The sequence below is a fragment of the Lepeophtheirus salmonis genome, chromosome 3, assembly GCF_016086655.4.
Source record: "Lepeophtheirus salmonis chromosome 3, UVic_Lsal_1.4, whole genome shotgun sequence".
Taxonomy (NCBI): Eukaryota; Metazoa; Arthropoda; class Copepoda; order Siphonostomatoida; family Caligidae; genus Lepeophtheirus; species Lepeophtheirus salmonis.
This window is the reverse complement of record NC_052133.2, coordinates 5930551-5952825: the sequence shown is the minus strand read 5'-3', so window position 1 is coordinate 5952825 and position 22275 is coordinate 5930551. Positions and strand designations below refer to the sequence as shown.

The window sequence follows — 22275 nt, the reverse complement described above, 5'->3', positions numbered from 1 at the left end:
TTAATGTGGTAACTCTTCCAATTTGAAGAATTTTTGGGAGGAGAACAGCTTCATTAAATCAGCTGTGAGATGAAGGAAATAAACATAAATCCTTCTTCATATCGAGCTAGGATATAGGCAGGAATTACTCTGATATGAATCCTTAATTCTACTCTTAGTCCAATAAGTACTTACACTTTTAACTACTCAATAAATCATCATTGTTACTCTACGTCTTTCTTTGAGTACACGCACTCGTGATTTCTTTATATTTGTATGTTTTTCTCTTAAGGAAATAAATAATAATGATCACAGCTTTGACATTAAAATAAGTACTCTTCATAATTTAAACTAGAGAAACATCTTAAAGGTATTCCCTCTGTTTTTAGAACCTATTATCCACATTTTTTTCATTTTTTTGCTTGATTTGATCAATTAATCATCTCTATTGTTATGCAAACAATATACATAAATATACTTAATCCTCACTAATTAATTACTTAGTTAATCTAAATAGCATTTATAATCACAAAAAAAAATTGGGGTTTTTCACATATGAATAATAGATTTTACAAACAGTATAGGGGACAGAGGTCTTTGGGTAAATCAACTCTATTTATAAGTCCCCAACAATCCCCTCTTTTATGAGAACGGGCACTTTATAGCTAAAGGGTCCTTCTCAAGAATTAAGGAATAAATGTAATAGCTTTGGAAAATAAAATAAAAAACACTGTTCAGATTGCAACTACAAAAAGACTTAAGTATTCCTATATATGTAAGCGAGGTCTGCTTTGAGAGGTTTTTAGGGGTAAAGTACCCCTGGCCCGCTCTTGATTGAGTCCATTGCTGGGTGGGATTAAAAATATACTTACTAAAAAGTTTTTGGATTTTTCAGAAAAAATTTCAAAAATCCATAGCCATTCACTGAAAATAAACTTTTAAAAAAAGTGTATGCCCCTACTAAAAAATAAATATTGTCAAAATGGTCCTAATAGTAAAAAAGTCAATTTGAAAAAAGAAGGAAAGGCTCACGCTAAGACTTGCCTTCTATGTATACAGCTGTAGCATCGTGCTGGAAAATCATATTGCCACAGGGAAAATCGTCCTATCCCATTGACTAAAATTAGTAGCTAACGTATTCATGGTGTAAGTCGAATTGAGCTGATAAACAGTGGGAAACCAAATCATTGGGTTTTCATATCAACAAATATAATCAACCAGATTAGTACAATTCTACAATTCGTTTTGATGCCAGCATACTTCATAATTTTTTAAACAATAGAAATGTTGGTGTCTTCCCTAGTTCTAAAATCGTACAAAATTATATTCGTTTATCTAGTAAGCTCAAAACTTTTTCTCCTTATAACAAGGAAGCTTCTTTTAGACGAAATCTTGAACTTAAATCATACGTTAGTTAGTATAAAACAAGTTCACTGTACCTGTTATATGTTATGTATAACTTGTTAACAAATTCTTAAACTAAAAGAATTATAACGATTTTCTCTTAAAATACAATTAAATGAAGTGGAAATAAAGATGAGTGGAACTTTTTAAGTTTTCAAAAAATATATGATTGTTAGCATAATTTGAAAAGAATTGATTCTGTGACTTTCCTATATTAATTAAATAACGCCATACTTGAACAACAAAATAATCATTAATTTCAAAACAAATCAACAGTGACCCAAATTCCCTTTTTTTCTTTTACGAGGAATTTCTCATTAAGGAAATATCTTAAAATATCCTTTTGTTATTATTGTATTTTTTACGATTATTATGGCCTTAATTACATAGATAAGTAGATATCTAAAGCGACAGCTCACAAAGGAAAGGTATTTCTTAAATGAAATCTGAAAAAATTGTATAAACGATTGTAAAAAGAGAATACAATGTGTAGTATGGGTATGAAATAATAGAAACAAAAACACACACAAAATAAAACAGTCGAAAGAAATAAAACGCTTCACTGGTTTACAAATTTATTTTTTTTCAATAAAATATATGTATATTATTGTAGATACATATTTATTTTTGCTTTTATGACGTAATGATGAAACACATCCCTTCCTTTTTCCACTCTCTTTTTCTTCTCTTATCACTCCCCCCTCTTCCCTCCCCCTGAAGACAAGGGAAGAACAGAAAAAGAAAAAGGAGAGTGCTACAGACGAACACGGCTTTCTTTCCTTTTCTGCTTTCAAGGAGGTAGAGAAAGGCATCGATGATGTCATAGTCAATATAAATACTACTATACTGCATTCCTCAATTTGACAAATAATATTTAATATTTTTATTTGTTACAATTATGAAATAACCTTCTAAAAATGACATATTCCAATTGTTCAGATATATTCATAATGGCGAATAACCCTTACAACGTATAGGGAAGGAGGGATTGAAATTTGCATCCCTCGCCCGCTTCTTCTCCAGTGTACTATGTTCTCTATAATTTCTCACTCCTTTTAAGCGTGAAACAGGCTTTGATGTATCAGTTACTTTCCGGTATTCTCTGTAGAAGGATCTGGGTGTATTCCATTATCTATTTCGTTATTTTACTTCGTCAACAAATGAACTAGAAGTTCTGTCTCCTTATTTTTCTTCTTCTAACAATAAGAACTCCTTCAATATCCCTTTGTAAAAGCTGCTTATTCCAACCGAATCTAAAGACTGAAAGAAGCAAAGGATTATTGCAATTAATTATCTCTGATTATTCATTATTATTTTTGAGTGTTTAACAACAAAGAAAGCCTTCAGCTGAATATATCATTCCAAGAACAACGACTTATCTAAGAATAGTAAAAATAACAAAAAAGAAGAACAATAATAAAAAGCCGGGTAAGTCATTTAGAGTTTTTTTTGTTTTTTTAAATCTATTTGTTGTTGAATTACGAGGTACAGAAAAGTATTCATTTTGTATATAAGAGTTAAAATTCTTTTAATTTCAAACTAAATCCGTTTAACTGTCCCAATAAATATTTTTTTTCCTTCCACATAAACAATTTTTTGCATAAGACAACAAATAAAAAAGACAAAACAGACATTATCTATTTTTGATACTTCTCAGGCCATTTTTAGCGTAGTACACTGTATCAAACATAACAGTAAAATTTATCAATAGTTGAAGTGATAGTTGTTGAACAAAAGGTGGAATATTGTCTTAATATCATCATAGCACATCATAGATCCTTTGATCCCAATGATTAAAAACAAGGTCCTCAATATATTGCACTGATAAACCAAATACTGAAAAATATAAAAAATACAATTTTGACTCCTAGTATCATATTGAGACCTGTACAGGAGGCTTAAATATGGCCCATGTTGACCTAAGATCATTTAAAAAAAAAATTAAGATTGCATGTATTAAGGCAAAAATTAATTAAGATGCCTTATACTTAGGCAAAGTCATTTTTTTTATTGTACTATCTAGGAAAAGTATTTGTAAAGGGGGGGGGGGAGAGAAGGGGGAGATACTAACCAAAAATAAAAAAAGATAGTACAATGAAAATTAAGGGGTATCATGAATGCAAAAACTCGACAAATCACGGATATACGGCTCTCGAAACTTGTTTTCTGCAAAAATTAAACTTTAAAAAAAGATTTTCAGGTAGACCTTAATCCTACCTACTCAGTGGTGTTCCTATCTGTTATGACATCCTGTATCTATGCCACTGAACACCCTCGTCTGATCCATTATTGATTATGATTTGGTTATGTTTTGATCTGGTCGTGCCACAGCTGTTGTTCCTCCAACAGAAATTGCCAACATAGCTCATTTCTGACTAAGTTTTACAAAAATTGGCAGCATCTCTTGGTTTTTTTTCATTTAGTGGCATTATTTTTTGTAAGAGAAGTAATAATATCGTGTCAATGGTGGTCAATGCTTCTTATCAGAAGTCAAAGATGTTTAAAGAGGTCATTCTGGACTCAAAAGCATCAGCAATTCCGTATTGAGCGATGTATTAGTAAAATATTTCTTAATTACCACAAATATTATGGAGCCCGCTTGATTTTCTTCGCGCATTAAGAATTTACAAAATGATAGTTATTTCACAAACAAATCATCCATAATTCATAATCTTGAAGATACCGAAATAAACTTTTGAATCTTCCTCCTCCTCCATTTTTTCTGCAAGTAACATTTTTTGTTCAACACTCTACTATTAAAAATTAGAAGGGATGGGGAGATTGCAATATCCAGTTAATTCATCTTGGAATACTGCAATTCAATAGAACACTTATTAGATTACAATCTGCTCAATAATTTTTCAGGTAGTAACATGAAGGGGAGATTGCATTAAACAGTGAATTCGTGATGGATTTCTGCAATTCAAATGAACACTTATGAAAATTTAATCTGTTCAATAAAGCCAAATAGTGACATTGTATAACTAATATTTTGAAGGAGCTATGGCCCATAATCATTCTATAGAAGCTTTGGATATTACGCAAGATACTAATTTATTCGGAGGTAAAGTAATTTTAAAATTGTTACGTAGTTGGTGCATGTAGTAAGTCATATTCACTTTAGGTAATTTATGAGTAGGTTAGTTTATTGACATCACATTATTCTTTTATTTTCATCACCTGTGGAACGGGCAGGCTCATACTAGTTGCAATATATTGTACAAAAAAAATGAATATATATTTTGCATCGCGATAACGTCTCTGCTCACTAATCTTTCCTTGCGTCAGATTTTTTTGGCAAAAAACAATACCACAATCATACCTCAGCAACCATATTCAATGGATTTGACCCCAATTGACTTTTTTTGTTCCCAAAACTGAAGATACCTATGAAAGACGGAGATTTGAAATGATTGAGGAGATAAAGACTGCATCGTTGGCAGAGTTCAAGGCTTATAATAAGTGCTTCGAGGATTAGAAAAAGCGTTAGCACAAGTATATTTTATCAGAGGGCGATATCTTTGAAGGAGACAACATAAATATTGATGACTAAATTAATATTTTTTCAAAAAAATTCACAGTCATCTTACGTTTTGAATACTCTGCGTATATATGTATAATATATTTTAAGAATTGGGTTTGATTCTTGATAGTTTGTTCTAAAATAGGTCGCGTTATTTGAAAGATTGGGGACCACTGTATTACATCTTTATGAGAAAAAAACAATGTTTAGATTTTCAAAAACCTAAAAAAAAATCTCGCACGTTAAAATATGCTTAAAATTTACAGTTCTACCAACAAATATCTATGGAGGGATTGGTAATGTACTTTTTATTTTTCGACACATCCACTCTAATATTTTAACAGATATAAAATTAATTTTAGTAAAACAATTATCTAATCAACATACTATTTGTTTATTCTATTTTGTTATTGCAGTACAGGTTAAAAAATATATTTATTTCATTAGTAGGAGTTAGAATGCTTGTATTTTAAAAATATCTAAAGTAAATCTTAGAACAAAACAAGAATTCTTGGCATTTTGTTATTGTTTTCAAGTTTTCTTTTTTTGTTTTCCGTATTGACAACATCAAATATTGTACAGCATCTAAGAAAAACGCTTCAAATACTATTTATTAAACAAAAAATGGTCACTCATTTGAAGGACAAATCGTCATACTGTATTTATTTTTAAAAATACATAAGTAAATCTCTAGTTTGTCAACACATAATCAAACTACAAGGATTTTTTCTCAAAATTACATTTGTATTCTTTAAATACAGAATATTCTGATTCTAAAACTTTATTTGTTTTCAAAAATAAATGAATATGCGGCCCATCAATACAAAAGGAAGCTCCAATGATTTTTCTTAAAATTGATGCGTGATTATATTTGTATCTTCACCGAATAACTAGCCTTAATTTATATTAACCAAATATTCTGATAAATCCTTTGAAGGAGCTGCAAATTGCACTTAATGTACAAAAAAAGGTATTGGTCACAATGAAATAAATAAAAATTGATAGAATTTTTTTTAAAGACCATATGGGGCCAATATTATTTTCATGTATTAAATGAAATGTTCTAAACCAGGGATGTCCGAGTATTATTTTTATCAATTTCGTCACAATATCATCAAATCGCGTACAACGTGCGCATAATACGTAAAAACAATGAAAAAATTGACGTCATTTCTTATTTTCTGAGACAAATAATTTAATGAGAAAACAGGGAGAAAAAATGTCATTCGATCATCATAAAAACCAAGCCTCCCCCATCCAAAATATAATCTTACGGACGCCTCTAAACAGGGTTGCCATATTGGTCCTTTTTTTATATTTAGACTAAATTTGAAATAAATTTCTATTCACTAGTCTTGTATTATGAAACCATTTTCCATGGAACTTAATTTAATAGGTTCTGCGGCCCATTAAAATATTTCAAATGGCAATGCGGCCCAATATATTAAAAGGTTGGACCTTACTGTCTAAAACTATAGCTAACATTTCTGGATATATGAAAGTATCCCAGAAATTTGAATACAATGCACATAATTGAACAAATTACGTCCATAAAGTATTGAATTGTATGCATGTCCATAGAATAAATAATTTTAACAAATAAAATAGATGTTTCTCCTATTCTTGATTTGATTTGAGCTCAAAATTGTTTTTGTGTTCATTCTCCACATTTTTTTCCTTTTTTTCACTTCAAATCCTTAATCATCAAGTAATAATACTCTTTAAGCTTTATATTATAGACATTTTTTGATGATTAACAAATTTCACTTTTATGATAAGGGTGATTAATCATGAAAATATCACAATATATAATTAAGAAATTGACACACATTTAAAACCAAATTGCGCAAAAGGCTTTGCATCGAATTAGAAACCTAATGGATTAAAAAAATAATGGGGACTCTAATTATATTATATGCTACTGGGCTTTTTCGAAATTCGAACTAATTAAGCTGAAGTTATGTATTTTAATGTCCCTTCTGGAGATTCTTTATGATGTAAAAAAAAAATTATTATAAAAATCAAATTTTCCCTTGTTTTGTATATAATTAAGAATATGATTGTTTATCATACATATATGTAAGTTATAGTACTTGTGGTAGTGCAAGATATTACCCAGGGTTACTAGGTGTCGACGAACAAACAAATTTTGCTTTAATAATACAGAAGATCACTTCCCAGGAAATCCTCAGTGTGGTTCTTTGTTTTTCATGAGCACACTCAGTTGTAGCTACTCAATACTTAGATATTTTCTCTTCAATAATAAAATAAGGATAATAACCGCTCCATATTTGTTTGTAATATAACGTGGTGAGCCAGGGAGTACTTCAGTCTCTAAAATGCTGACTGAATGTGGGTTACCTACACACACTCGTTGCTATGCCTCGTCTAAAGGCACATGTATTGTTTTGTGTATGTAAGTTTCCATTTTATTTTATTAGTTAATGCTACCTGGGCTCTGAAAGCTAGGTCCCGTGGGTGGCGGCCTTATAATTGGGGTTGGCAATCTAAATGACTTTAAATAGGACGTATTTTTTCAATGTGACCGGTCCAGATATAACTTTTTTTAAGGACCGAATTAGTTTGGTCCAACAAAAATCCTAACGGTCTCAAACAGTCTTGGATTTACTAACCGAAAACCAACTGGAATAGTCGAGCTCTCCCAAGTTTTTATATAAGTTTTTCCTTTTTCTTTTCTTTTTTTTAATATGAGCTCATTTTTAAAAATGAGCTCATATTTTACATGTAAAAAATTTCATTATATTTCACATTTAGTATTTTTTAAATTCACTCCGTTTTTATTTTCTCAATTGGAAGTGGTTGTTAAAATTGAGTGTTCACCCGACACGTAAAAAATATATATACAATCACACGAACAGACAGTTATACATAGCTTTATTAATTAAAAGAGCCCGCGATTTTGACTGGTATATCTATCTAAAATTAGAAAAAAGTAGGAAAAATTATTTCAGACCCATTCCAAAATAGTTGATCTCGGACCAAGTCATAACACTAATAGATAAAAGTCGATAAAAAAATATAATGTACATAATAATATCATTTTCTTCGAACTCATTGGGCTATTTCAGATCATTCATTAATATCTTTGACCCATTAAAAATCCCCTATAAAAATAGTTGCTGACATTCCGATCTATAAACAATAAAAAGCTTTTAATGAACTCTTTATCTGAATATATTTCTGGTGCAATGGGAACTTTTCTATCTGATAATGAAATAAGTTCACAGAATGTTGCGTGAATTAAAACAAAAATAATCTTTAATAAGAATCAAGAAACTAAGAAATCCCAATGTAAACAAGCTAGTATGATTTTTCTCAAAAATGAGTCTTGAGTGCATTTGTATTCTTTATCTAATTGTCTAACATTTATATTACTAAACTATTTTGATAAATACTTAAGAGGCGCGGCAAATTTAACTTATAGATTGACAAAATTCTAGATCATATATAGGAAAAAGAAGAAAATACGAGGTTCGTTTTAAAAGTCCGAAAGATGACACTAATATCGCATATCAAGGTTATGTTTAGTTAGTCGCATCTCTTGGAAGAACACACACCAACTTTCTGCCAAATCGGTCCATTTCTTCTGTTTGGCATTCTTTTGAATCGAAGAATAGGTCGGAAAGATTATGACGACTGTCTTTTTGATTTGCTAGGAATAAGCAATCCTCATGGACTATCTAAAATCTAGAAAAGGTTAAAACTATCAAAGGTTTATGTAGAAAAATATCCTTTTCCATAACGACAGTGCTCACACCTCAGCAATTGTGGTCGCAAAATTAATGGAAATAGGTTTCAACTCGTGATGCCCACAAGACTAGCAATCTCACACACCTTGACTCTTTTGTCATTCTTCAGGATATCCTCAATTTTATCAATGATTTCTGGAGTAGGAACCTCAACAGAGTACCCAGCGTCACTTGTGCCCGTATGGCCATTCCAAAATTTTTTGTTTTGTCTTGCATAATCTAAAGTTTATTCAACACACAAAACTCTTTTTCGTCCATTTTTTGAAAATCACTCAATTCAAACGAGTACCAAACAGAAAGAAATCGACCAATCTAGCTGAAAGTTGGTGTGTGTTCTTCCAAGAGAAGTTACTAACTAAACATAACCTTGATATTCTCTAGTAGTACCATCTCCAGGGCTTTGCACGGACTTTTCTAACGACCCTTTCTGATGTTATTTCAAAGGCCATATAGAACTAAGAAAAGTCTAATATATCAAATGAAGGCTGTAGAGTATAACTAAGTATCAGTTTCCATCCCTGAAATTAGGATATGAAGTCCATAATTGACTACAATAAGTTAATTAAATAATGAGTTATTTATATTCAGTAAGTAAAATAGTGCAATGGTAATTTCTTTTTTCTTAATTTTTGTTCAATATAGCTTTTGTGTTGACAAACGCGTAATGTCCTTTTTTTACAACGTATATACAAACAGTCCAATATTTAATAGATATATTTCGGCCAATTAGGTTCTTTCAAAATCAAATTACTAGGATGAGCTGAAGAACTCAAGAATTTTAACTGCACAGTTTAAAACAACCTGGTTCTCAACAGTTTTAGGCTGCTAGTCAAAATGAGATAAAAATATCATTTCATATGTCCTTCCAATGAAACACTAGCTGTAAAGTGATTTTATAATATCCCACTAACTTTCAGGATAAAAATAATAGTGTTGAGAACTTCGACATTACAGACAGATCTGTGTGAGACATTCAAAGAAGTAAGTTTGGGAGTTGAAGGAGAGCTCTGCTCTAGTAGTTGCCATTAATTCTTTTTGAGCCCTTTCTTATTCTGGCCATAAGTAATGATGAAAATCATGTGTAGAATGAGGATTAAAAAAAGAAACCAAAAATCAACATGGTAACCCTGACAATTTGAAGAATCATTTAGTGTAGAGGTAATGTTGATTAATGTAAAGACGTGTGATGCAAAAAGAAGGAAGATATAACGAGAGGGGTTTGCAACTTGTCATAGAAAGTGGGAGCAGCTTATTCTAGTTGGCAATTTGAACATTCTATTTTTATTTTCTAAACCCGCTATAATTATCCTTTCATTTTGTAGGAGAGAATATCTATGTATAAAGTTTAATCATGAGTATGTGTACTTATTAAAGGCGGAGATTAAGTATGGGGGTTGGTTGTAGAATCATAGTCTAAGTCTTTGTTGGACATAGAGTAGAATTGATTACCGACATCGCAGTCATTCGAGGCTATAATTCCTTTCTATATAAGGACTAGGTTCTGTGTTCATTTCTTCTCCCTCACGGCTCCTTGTACGTGATCTAATGAAAAGTCATGAATGCTAAGCTGCTCTTTCCAAAATATTTTTCAAAATATCAGGGTTACCATGTTGCTTTTTGTTTTCTTTTTTTAACATGCCCAAATTGCTCCAGATTGGCATCAATAGATATTACCCAGCACCAGTCACAAAACAATTGGTGACAAATGATTCACTTCCTCCAGAGATTATTATGCAGTCCATGTCAGTCCTACCCTAAAAACAAAATTTAGAATATCAACAAATTCAAGCAAATAAGGCATATTTCCACCTATTTTTTTTACTTATTCATTTTAATTTTATTATTGATATTGGATAATTTTCGTAAGCTGTATGAAATGCTCTAACGGGACCGTCTGCCTATAATCATAAGTTTAAAACCTTTATTTAATTTATGAAACTTAATTTGTGTCCGATCAAATGACCCCTTTCAAATAAAATCTAACAATATATAATTATTAAATTGCAACAGTGATGTTGCTCTAGTTGATATAAACTGAATACAAATCTAATTCACTCAATTTTGAGAGAAATCGTTTTAGCTTACTTTTGTGTTGATGAGCCACATATTTATTAATTCTTGAGCACATGTAAAAATACAAATTTAATTTTGAAAAAAAATACACATTACAGCTTGCTTTTGTCTTGACGGGCACCAGATGTTATAATTGTATATTATAGGATATGAACAAAAGAGTACTTTTAATATAAATCTATTATGTATCCACCTAGTGTGTATTACATGAAATAAATACATTGAAAAAGTCTCAAGGGAGTGTTTGACGTCAATGAATAGTGTGTTGTAAGATGATATTTATTTTTCAATGAATCTCCAAAAACTGTGTAACAAAGTTATTCATTTAGGTGTTTTTTTTAAGTGAAAGGACTTTTTTCTCCGTCTCTCTAATTCTCTTTCTCTTTTTTTTACTTGTTATGATACTCATTCCAAACATTTTGGATATATTGTGTACAAATTGTAACTTGTATAAGCAAACTATACCAGTTGCAATTTCTTTGTCTTAAATTTAATTAGAACATTAGTAATTCTAATGACTTACAATTAATTGATACTATCATTTCATTTTGATCTATTCTTATTATATGGTTACTAATATATTAGCTAATAGCTAATTTAATGAGACGTATTGACAACTTTTTTTCAAATTGTTATGGTTACCATGTTAATTTTCGGCTTCTTTTCTTTATATACCGAAAACGCAATTGATTTAAAACCCTACATATACCATTGTAAATAGCTTTTCTTCAGCCACTTCCACCCTGAACTATGACGTCAATGCTGTTAGACGTAGACCAATGAGAAATCAAATACTTAGGAATAAATAATTCAATGCCTGTGGACTGTACGGAGACTCAACTCTTAAGCCCGATGTCCATGGTGTCCGTTTATCTGTTTGGAACTTTTAGGTAGGTGGTATAAGCTACTAATTGAGTTACTGACTAGTCTCGATCTTGTCCTATACGTCTTAGATCGTATTCTTGGAGACCATTCTAATATTAAAGATATCCGTAGGGTTCTTTCCCACATTTTGATTTTCTAAACGGCAAAAATAACCCACTGCTATATTCTACAACAAAATATACAAAAAAAAAAAAAAAAAAATGAAGTGCGGAGCAGATATCAACAACCTCTTAATATAATATGATTTATGGAAGCTTATAATTGAATGCCTAAAAGTATGAATAAAGTCTATCCTCTTGGCCTAGAAAAAAAAAAAACTTAATATAATTCAAAGAATAATTGTCCATACTTCCAGTTGCACACAGTAAAATATTTTGCCTTGCTACTCTTTGATATAATATGAAATCCCATACTTTTAAGTACCCCCCCCCCCAATAAATATTCCCTTATCTCGCATTTTTTATAGATAAATCAGAGAAAATACATAATATATCCTCAAGAATATACTTCAAAATATATACCATAGATAGAAGAAACCAGAGCAGAATTTCACGGAAAAAAAGAAGAAGATAAGATACAATGTCTCATAGTATATTTTTCTTCTTTAATTGAAGACAGCAAAACAAAAAGGAGAAGAAAGGAAAGATGGAACTGAGAGAGAGATCATTTGATAAAATGAATTAACAAATATTTTTACAATCAATGTTCCATCCTATATCTTAGGCTTGATCCCGGCGTTATCTCACAAGCATAAAAAAATTGTCAAATTTTCTTTTTCTTTTTATTCTTTTCTTTTTTTAAAATGAAAAAAAAAAAATCTTAATTTACAGCAAATAGTGTAGAAAAAAAGTAGCCTTATGTCAAAAAAAAAAAAATGCATTTTAAAGGTTAGAATGCAAAAAATCATCTTAATCCATTTAATATTTTTATAATTTGTACAGATGGAGACTTTAGTTTGATTTTGTACGCGTTGTGATTTTTTCTTCGTATAACATCTTATTTAATTAACCATCAATCCTCTATTAGTGACCGTCTTTGTATTAACACGGTTAGTGAAAAATAAACATATCACTTTGATATATTAATATTTATTATTGAGCTATGAGAAAGGTAAATGTGGGAATTTGATTTTTTTTTATCTGTCATAGAGTATTTGTTATCAAAAATATTGTAAATAAAACAATTTTTGCATCCCATAAGTTTTTATTTTTTATGACAGTAACAGTCATTTGACTTTATTTATGTGTTGATGTAAAATATTTTATTTTTCTGAATTAAACATACGCATTTATTAGGGGAATTTTTGTAATTCTCAAATTGATATGAACAAAATTTTATGAAACGAATACAAAATTTATTGAAACGAATTCAAAATCTACTGAAACGAATACAAAATTTATTGAAACGAATTCAAAATTAAATATCAATTCCTCAAATTATTTATATCAACAAGCTATTCTTATAAACACTTTGGATGTGTCGTAAATTCTACTTAAATTAGCCAAAATGGACTGTTGTGATAAATTGAGAGATTTTATTGTTGAAAAGGGCCTTATCAGGTCCAATATAAGTCATTTAAATCAAATATAGGTTGGAAACTATAAATACAATTCTTGGGTATCTTAAGTTATCCCACAATTTGAATACAAGGCCTATAATTGACTTAAATGTATGGATGTAAATTTACAATAACTATTCGTCGAAGAATAAGAATGTTAAACAGACACAATTTTGAAAAAAACAAAAACATTCTAGCCTTCTTTTGTGTTGACAGGCTACATATTTCAATTGCAACCTCCCCCATATTTGGCTAAACCAGTAATATTCGTACAATTATGCCTCTAATGTAGAAAAAATTAGATAATTAGTGGTTTATTCAGTCTTTGCTAAAGCGTCAAATAGAAATATATTTTTCGAAAAAAAAAAAAAATTCTAGTCCCAAATATTAAGGTGCAATACTTATTACTCCTAAAAAATTTCATTTTCTAAGCATATGCCACGTGTGAGTGTGCGACTGATAGAAAATTGGGAGTTGTACGTCAAATAATACTTAATGTTATTTTATCTTTATCTGTTAAATTTAATTATTTATACATGATTGAAGGAACTCTTAACATTTGATCTTTATCATGTGCCACGGAATACTTATTAATTATGTAGTAATCATTTTCATTCGAAATGTCAAATATCCCACCCTTAATATATAGACTATTTTATGAAATTTTAAGCATTCTATTATAAAAATTATTCATTAAACAAAAGGATTCATATCATTTTTTTATGGTTCAACTTGTACAAACTACTTACCGTACAAGTTAGATTTATCACGCACAGGTTCCCCTAATAAAATAGGTATTGATATTTTGGTACTTGTTCATTTTTTTTAACTAGAAATATTAACTTTGTATTAGTGAACATTCTTTTTATATCACAGTTAGTGAACTGAGGAAAAAAGAAACCCGCCAAAAATAAAACGAATTTAATTTTTGGATATATAGTTAAATGATTATAATAATTCAGTAATTTAAATTATGTATCATTTTTTAAGCTATTCATCAATTTTGTACTCGTAAATAGCAATTAAAGAGCTAAAAATACTCATTTAAATATTCGACATCATGAAAAAATTACTCCTTATTTTAAAATAATCTTAACAACGTCACTTTGTGGTTTTAACAAGATATAATTTATTATTCTTATAGTAACAACATAAAAAAAATTTATGATGAAATATTAATGAATGAATGCAAATTTTAGGAATCAAATTAGTACCTATAAGTTTTGATTGCTTCCATCATTTTGAGAGAGGGAGGCTTATTCCAAAATTATCAACACCGTTATACAATTATTTATATAAATTGACTTAATTTGTATATATATATAGTAACAAAGGTTATCTTAAAATATCTTTAAAAAGTCCAGGTCCTTTTCCTCCTACTTCAATGGCAATAATATATTATTCGCTTTGAAAAGTTATTACCTTAGTATTTAAATACCCAAGATTTCATTTTAATTTTTAATAAAATTTTTTATAAAATATTCATAACTTTATACAAACTTTGCGAATCAAATTAATACCCATCAGTGTTGATGAAGTAGTTGATTGTATTATATCAAAATAAAAGCTACAATATTACTTTATTGTGACTACTGATGTATGGCTCACATCTTATATATTAATTTAATCATTACCTTATCTATCAAATGTCCTTTTGGGACAAAACCATTTGACCAACATTTTTGTTTCATACCAACTCCAACTAATTAGGAGAGTATGTTTAGAAAAAATCCCAATACTCAGAGAATCTCCTTCATCGTAGCGGTGGAAGAGATTTACTTCGTTATGATGAGGGTTCTGGGTCACTTTGGAGCTAAGAGTAGCCACAATTAGTGAAATCTAGCTTTCTTCATATTTATTGAGGAAGTTTTTAAATGGCCATGGATAAATAATTATATGACACGATGTATGTTCATAAATAATTCAGAATACATATATTTAATAACCAAATATAAATCATTATACAACTCAACAAAATTTCAAGTATTTTTGCCATTTGATTGAGATGGTGTGATCCTAATTGTATTGATATCAAAAAGTATGAAAAAGATTTTCATAATCCAAAGTTTTTAGTTGTATGGCTTAAAGAGTATTTAAATTTGTTTTTTACAACATCTTCATGACTCAGTAAAAAATACGAAAAAAAAAGTTGGTTCGTACAGATTAAAAATGAATTTTAATTAATACTGTGTCCTTTTCTGAATCAGAGAAAATGACTAGGAAGTACAAAAAAAACAAGACAAAAACCTCTCTTTGCAAGTCTAATAAATTCCTGATTATAATTTGTTGTTCTTAATAATCAAATAGTTTGTTTTTTTTAAATAATATTTTAAAAGTTTTTTCCTTAAATAATTATTTTCATTTTAAATTAAGCTATAAGGGATTATTGATGTTGTATAAAATATATGAGCAGTCTATTGGTCGAAAACATTTTTGCCGAACAACAATTTACTGAATGACATTTCGAAGAAGGATAATTTTCGAAATCTAAATTTTGAATATTTAATACATTGAAATTTACGATTGAATATTGCAATTTAATGCGAATGTAAGATGAATACCAAGGTATTCATTCGGATCATTATTAAGCACAACACAGAAGTATGTGATTAGAATGTAGTTTGAATCATAATGAAGACAAATCACTACTCTTGTCTAATACTATGTTTTTTGTCAATCTATGAGTATTTTCCAATATCAACTATCAAATAATAATATCGAATGAATATTAATTGATACGGGATTATTTAATTTATTTAAAGTGCTACTACGGTATAGATTCGAACTACAACATTGTTACCACATACTGTTGTGTTCTGTTTGTATAATGATCCTTAATGGATATAGTTAAGGAAAAAATATTTTTCTGTAAAAGAACACTCATTAATTTATCTTTTAGGACATATATAACATATGAACAAGAATTATTTATCATACTATCATTTTATATTGAATTAAAATATGCAATCACATACAATATATTGAATATAATTTTTGTTACAACTATCCTAATTGGTCCTTCAGCAAATTGTGCGTTCGGCAAATAGTCCTTTGGGAAATTGTTTTGGGTTAATTGTCAAAGAACCTATAAAATAATATCTTTGGATCACTAAAACAAAAGAAATGGGTTTCTCGAGATAAAACCAATCCAGAACACAGCAATTCAGACAAAGGGAAAACATTTGTGGACAACTGTTATAATTATTCTACTTTTATGTAGATACGATTTGTTGAATTAACTTTCTTGTTCATTTATAGAATGCACGTCAAATAGTCTGTTTGGGAGGAAATATGTTGAGAATAGCTTTAGGTGAAATAGTTGGTATGAATGCTTCGTATGCTCCTTCTCCCCCTCTTCTTTTTTTTTTCACAACCGGCTGGCCTCTACTCTGTCTTTTCTGTCAGTGAATGTAAAATGATTACTTTTAGTTTTAACAAGATATTTCCATAATTAATAATTTAAAAAAATAAAACGCAAGTCAAAGTATTTTGTCTCTCCGATGTAGAAATATTTATTACATATAATTAATCTTAAGGGAAAGATTAATATTAATTAGTAACAAATAAACTCCCGTCTCCTTCCTCATATAATACTTTAATTATTAATATTCTTTCAAAATTAGTGTTGTGTCAGTCCTTTTTCATGACTGCATTCACGTCATGTTCAGTCTCAATCCGGTCCAGTTCAGTCCTTAAACTTATAAAATTCGACCCTTGAAGACTTCACTCAACTGTATTTTTTTTTTAGTCAGTCCTAATACTGGCAGTCCCAAAGACTGATAGAACCAGTCCTAAGACTGGACTGGCATGACTGAATAAATCTGAACTGACACGGCGTTATTCAAAATACAATTTTTGTACCACCTAGTGCTGTGTAAGTCCTAATTAATATTGTCCATTTAAATACAAATGGACAATGTTACATGGCGTTACCTCACTAACACATAAAAATTCTGTATAATATGCTATAAGCTGTTAATGCTTCTACTTCTTTCCTTCTAATCAGCTTTATGAACGTTGATTGGTTGTAATAATTAGAATTAGCTCTTGTTAACCTGTGAACAATTATACTATCAACAATGATTGAATAATAATTCCATATTGGGGAAGAATTGGCTAACTGCTTCCACCAGAGTTTAGTCTTTTTACCCGGTCACTGTTTAAAAAGAAAGTGATGAACACTGAGCGTTTGAATTCGAATATGCTCAGCTATGAGCAATACTCAACAGTTATTGATTTATAAACAATTGTAAAAAAATTGGAATTAATTGGCTAACATCTACAGCCTAATTTTGAAGCTTTTTTCTGTTCAGAGGAAAGGTTACAAGATACAAAAAATGTAACAACGTGTAGAAGATACGATTATGAGGATTGTAACTAATTTGTCGTACTGCAAATAATGACATACTTCATTCATGAGAAAGAAACTCTCCACTGATCTCAAGAAAGATTGACTTTATAAAGGACTAAAAAGAAGGACATTATTAGAGCGGACAGAAATGAAATTGGCTGAAGTCCTCGGTCCTAGATAAGGACCGACACATCCCTAGTCCTACCTACAATGTGCTTTTAAATAAATAGGATTCTGACTCATGGATTTATTGTTTTTTTATATTTATTTTACAGTTGATTCTTTTGATTTATGTGTTACTTTTATTGCTCGTTTCTCCTGTTTCCTTGAGACAGAGGGATTTTATGATACATTGTACATTAAGCTGGTTCCTAAACTTGTTTTTGTTCCTGGAAATGTTGAAAGGACTTTCTGTAAAAATGTATTTTTGATAAAAGATAAAGAAATATTCAGTTGGAGCTCCATAGATCAACTTGCGGTAGTAGACGGTATTGAAAAGAGGCATTAGGCTTCGAACTACGGACAAACTTCCCTTGTGTTATAGAGAATACACTGAGAATTTCCATCCATAGTATGTATTATTCCCCGTTCTTCATGAGCACACTTACACGTAGTTACGCAATACTTAGTTTTTGTCTCCTCCAAAATTGAAAGAATAATAAAAACAGCTTCAAGAAAACAGCAATATAATGTTATGAGCCAGGGAGTACCTCTAGAGCGCTACATATTCAGGAAATCTTGCAGGCGTTTTACATTTAATATTGAACTAGTATACAAGTCCATTGCTTATAGTGCTCCCTGCTGTATGGCATATTTTTATTTTTGATCTGAGAAATATCAAGGTAATCTTATTAATGAAACCTCACAGGTGTTTTGTATATAGTATTGAGAGTGTATTCGGGGTACACTATATATAGTGCTTCCTGATGTACAGGGTTACCCATAAGTCTTAGAACAGCAACTTCAACTTAAAGTTTCAACAAACACAGGAGATTTAAAAAAAAATTATGTTTGTTGGATATTGTAATTGCCGCAAATAGTGGCCATGTGGAATCAACTAGCACTCATCTGAAGGAAATTTCAAGCTGATTGTAATGGTTTAAAAGAATGTTTGCATAAATAATTATTTGTGTACTTTCTTGGCAGTTGAAGTTTTCCTAAAGCTTTTGGATCACCCTGTATATCCTAGTCATATTTTTGCTCTATGAAGTATAAATGTAGTCATAAAAATGAAATTTCGCTAGTGTTTTGAATGTATTATGGAGTGTGTGTAGCTAAGGCTCATACAAGTAGTGCTCTAGTGACTAAAGTACTAACTGGCTTATCAGTCATAAAGCCATATTATTATTTTTTTTCTTAAGCTATTCTTATCATTATTTCATTCTTGATGAGCGAAGATCTATCATCTATATGTAGAGTAACTATGTATGAGAGTGCTCATAAAAAACGATGAATAGTACTAAGGATTTCTTGTGTAGTTTTCTTTCACGTTTTTTATATAGAAAGTTTGTCTTTTTAACGACGTCTAATAACTCCGGGCATTGTTGGGCACTACTGCTAGTGATTAATATTAGAACGAATATCTTTCAGATTACACTTGTCCATCTAGTCCAAAAAAGTACTCGAACCCCGTACTTAGTGAAGAAGCCTTTTAGAGGTTTGTATAGACCCCAAATTGAGTAAATATTTGTCTTTGAAATATCTTCTTTTAATTAAAATAACTTTTTAGTAAGTATTTGGTTTAACATTATAGGTATATGAAGAAAAAAGGTTGAACACAAGGAGGGGATTGCGCAAGAAAAAACTTCTTTTTTTTTTTTTTTTTTGCTTTATCCAACTATTTTTCATAGGGGGGAATAAGAAGACTTTTTGAAAGGCTCTCACACATATATCACTAAAGAACTGTTTGTACATTCACATTTTGGTCTATGCAGTAGAATCCCCGAGCTCGACACTTCTTTGTTCCGTAAGGAGCGTCGAGAAGCGATAAGGCATGGATTAGTGAATATCTGGATACACAATACATTTTTAAAATCACAGAACCTCTCTAGTATAACTATTACTATGTTATAACATAAATGAATTAGTGTAAAGTAATCTATATATATATAAATATTCATCATGAGACGCTTTTCTCGAAAACAGGTGAAATATAATGGTGATGCAAATACAAAGGTGATGAAAATAAAATAACTATGACATGGATACTCCCTCAAAAATGTCTTTCTTCAGTAAAATTTAATCAGAAATCCTTCCTCTATATTCACTAATAAAAGAGATATGGAATTAGAAGTTAGATTTAAAAGGAATAGAAGGCAATTCTATACAAAAAAATATTAGTTCTTCCGTTTTACAAGTTTTATTTAATAGAATAATTATTAATTATTTATTTGCATGGCAATATTAACGAGGTTGTGTTTTTAGTATTTATACAGATGTTTAGTAATATATGGACAAGGTCGAGATCCGACTCAATTTTCCCCTTAACCAATAACTTAAAAAAATAATTAATCAAGTTTGGAACCTAACTTTGTTAGGGATCTGTTCACACAAATTCCGTTCATTCGTTCATTTCTGAATCATTTCTGTTTAGAAGCTCATTCGGGAATTTATTTCTGTTCATTAGTTAATTTTTTTAAGACTGAAAGACGACCACGGGATATATATATTTTTTCCCCAAAATTCAGATGGCTATGAAAAAAGGTAATTCTTGGTGAGAGGTCATTTTTTGTTTGTTGTATTCAATTTTGTCCAACCTTTGTAGTTTCAAAATACAAAATAATTTATGGAGGTTACGTACTTACCTGTTTATAGATTAGTTTATTTCAGTAAACCCTCAGTAACCCCAATCATGAATTTCGAAGTACCTGCATAATCACCTACCACCTTTCTCTTTTGTCTATTATGTCTTCGTAAAGTAGAATTTTTGGCCGGGGGTGGATTTCTTATGATTATTTTTGATAAGATAGATAAATCAAAGACTTAGCAATAAAAATCGGCTTCTTTTTTTTATCAAGTTACAGAGTAGTTTTTTATTAAATTAAAAGTTTGTGAAAGTCCATTGGAAATAACTTTCTTTTGTATTTTTGTAAGCATGTGAAAGGATTTAGAATATCTTATAATTTGTAAATAGGCACTAGAGTTTCTCTTTCGGGATCCCATTTTTCTCTTATTTCTGGGGGTTATACAACTACAGAAAAGCCGACATTTAATTATCTCATTATATAAAATTCATTTAATAACACAGGGGAACAATTAGGGAGTGGGGGATTTGTACAAATAAATAGAAGACAATAATCTAATTTATCTATGAGCGCCCAAAACTAATCTTAGTTTTTCAATTAGTCATCTGAATTCTGAAATATCTGGTATTAAAGTAATTCGTTCAGAGTCCTTTTTACCCTTAAAAAAATCCCCCAAATGAAAAGTAGGATTTATAAAACTTATGTAAAAGTGTCGTTAAGATTATAAAGTGTTTTGATTGATTCTGTATCTTGTTCTAAGCTCGATATATTTCCATTTTAGGTTGAAAAATGGTAAAAAATGATAATCTGCTTGAGACCCTTATAACTTATTCATAATACATGAGGAATCTCATAGGTTATATTATAGAAAATATTCAATGTATAATTTAAAAAAATATCTTTTTTTTTTAAATATGCACAGGATTTTTGTTCCATTTTGTATTTTTCAAGGGATCCCATTTTTTATGGGGGAGTGTACTAGCAAATAGTCAGCATTATCATCATATCTTTACCGATTTTAATGGCCTACTCCTTATGTTATCCCCATAAAAGGAAGATTGTGGCAATAAAAGGAGATACTTCTAATTTGATCATCCAACTCAAGAGATGTTCGACGGGAGGAAAATTCATCCGAGGAAAACTACCAGACCTCATAAGAGAGTATGATAATAGGAATAAGATACATGGATAGAAACAATAAAGCGACCAATTCACGATGAGAAGATAATTTTAATATTTCAAAAATAGGATCACTTTAAAAATACAAATTGGAACAAAAAAAAATGTTCCTCTAATTGGTCAGATGGAGTTGCACTGATTAGTATAAGTAAACACTAAACATTATAGCATTACATTTACTCCACCCAACCTAGGAATCCTATTTGAAGTCCATATACATAAAGTATATGGACTTCTCTAGGAACGACTGTGGCGCTAATCCACCCACAGTGAGTTCAAGAGAATAATTTTTCCATAGCATGTTGTCCATTGAGCAATATTTTTCCATCAAATTCTATTTTATTTGGATTTTGAGCTTCTATAAGTAATGACTGGCAATCAATAAAAGTACTTGCTTTATCTAAAGATGAATTGAAATGTTTAACAGGATGTTATTGTAAAGATAATATCTTACTGCTAGCTATCAATATTACACAATCACATTTTGAATATAATGTGTGTTTTTGAAGCATTAAAAGTTTGTGAAAGTCCATTGGAAATAACTTTTATTTGTGGTTTTGTAGATATGTGAAAGGATTTAGAATATCCTATAATTTGTATTTTAGATTCAACGTAGCCCAGACAAAATAATCCATCGGAAGAAGAAACACTTCAGACAGCTGTATCATAACAAAAACGCCGGCGCAGGCAAGAGCTTATTTGACCTTAACGTCCTTTACAACATCCAAATCTATCAAAAATTAACCTCTTCATCCCTTACTATTTAATTGTTACTTAGTGGGTTGGATCGCGCTACTGAATACAAAAAA

At 30.0% G+C, this 22275-nt stretch overlaps 1 protein-coding gene across 1 annotated transcript in view; it reads left to right on the top strand.

The window, feature by feature from the left end:
* The first annotated feature begins 2207 nt into the window (after positions 1–2207).
* The window catches only part of LOC121114297 (uncharacterized), a 53172-nt gene continuing 33104 nt past the window's right edge, over positions 2208–22275 (top strand). Inside the window, exon 1 of the mRNA XM_040708221.2 lies at positions 2208–2811. The gene's annotated coding sequence lies outside the window, so the exon portion shown is untranslated. The remainder of the gene's footprint in view (positions 2812–22275) is intronic.